General features: G+C 50.0%; 1 pseudogene across 1 annotated transcript; it reads right to left on the reverse strand.

Annotated features, from left to right (window-relative positions):
- Window positions 1–6: 6 nt before the first annotated feature.
- On the reverse strand, window positions 7–800 carry LOC103253336 (annotated as a pseudogene). The gene has a single exon (XR_503869.2). The product of XR_503869.2 is annotated as a tumor suppressor candidate 2 pseudogene (transcript).
- Window positions 801–1,294: the final 494 nt, after the last annotated feature.

Genomic DNA, 1,294 nt, shown 5'->3' on the forward strand with positions numbered 1-1,294 from the left:
TCTGACTAGGGGGTAAAAGGGAAGTGAAGAAGAGGAAGTTCCCACTTGTGTGTAGCCCCCACAACACAGGGGCTGGAAGAAGGCAGACCTTGCTTATGAAGTGCTGTAGCCTCTAGCAGGGCTAGGCCCCAGGCAAGCTTAGAAGAAGGCAGGCCAGGCAAAGAACCAGGAACCAGGCATTCCTGAATGGTATATGCCCTTCCATGCCTCTTGCAGGAGTGGCTGGGGAGAGTGGGCTGCTAAGTCTGCCATCAGCCTCCGCCAGCCTCCAGCCACCTCTTGTCCACACACAAACCAATACCCAACCAACACTGCGGGACTGACCGGTTCAAAGCTGAAGGTTCTGGGTCAACGGAGTTTATTCAGGGTTGTGGCCCCAGCTTGCGCTCCTCGATGGAAACCATACCTTGAGCCTGGGGGTTTCTTGCTGGGGCAGGAGATGCTTGTGCCTGCCACCTCCCAGTCTCACACCTCATAGAGGATCACAGGAAAATACACGTGGATGCCGGGGGGATCCAGCTTCACGATGCCCTGAGGAATCAGATTCTTAGGCACCCGCCTCAGCTTGGCCCGCTTCTGCCCGTTCTTGGTGACGACTGTCTCCTCATAGAACTCGTGAGCCAGACCCCCATCTTCGTCATAGAACATGGAGCCGCGGCGCGTGAATACAAAGGGGGGCACGGCTCGGCCTCGAGCCCACACCAAAGCTTGCCTCAGCGCCTGCTGCCTCTGGGTTGCCGCCCCCCCGCCGCCGAAGCAAAGGGCCACAGGCCCCGAGCTTTGGAGCCGCTGGCGCCCATGTCAGGGCCGCCGCCTGAGAAGACTCCAACATGACTTCTGTACCAGCAAGTTAATTTTTAATAATATTGTGGGCACATACAAGTTGAGGAGGTAGATGACTCACATAATTTTTCCTTTATTTTATTTTATTTTTATTTTTATTTTTTTTGAGTGCCAGGAGTCTGATGAAAAAGTAATGACATGTCCTGCAGGCACAAGATATAAACCAGCAATTCAGAAAGAAATTGGACCAACAAGACCAAGGAGAAATGCCCAGCATTATAAATATTCAAACCTTGAAGCTTAAAACAATAACAACAGCAGCAATACAATGCTATTTTCTCCCATCAAAAAAATGCCATTATTCAAAGAACACGACGCTTTAAACTGAATCCCACCACACACTATATATCCTGTGAGAATAAATTTGAAAACACATGACAAGAGTCCAGGACGTTTGTATCAAACTTTGATTCCACAAGTTTCATGTCCCAGAATCAAGCTTAAGGAAATA

This window comes from Carlito syrichta, unplaced genomic scaffold (genome assembly GCF_000164805.1).
Source record: "Carlito syrichta isolate Samal-C Ts95f unplaced genomic scaffold, Tarsius_syrichta-2.0.1 Scaffold221898, whole genome shotgun sequence".
Taxonomy (NCBI): Eukaryota; Metazoa; Chordata; class Mammalia; order Primates; family Tarsiidae; genus Carlito; species Carlito syrichta.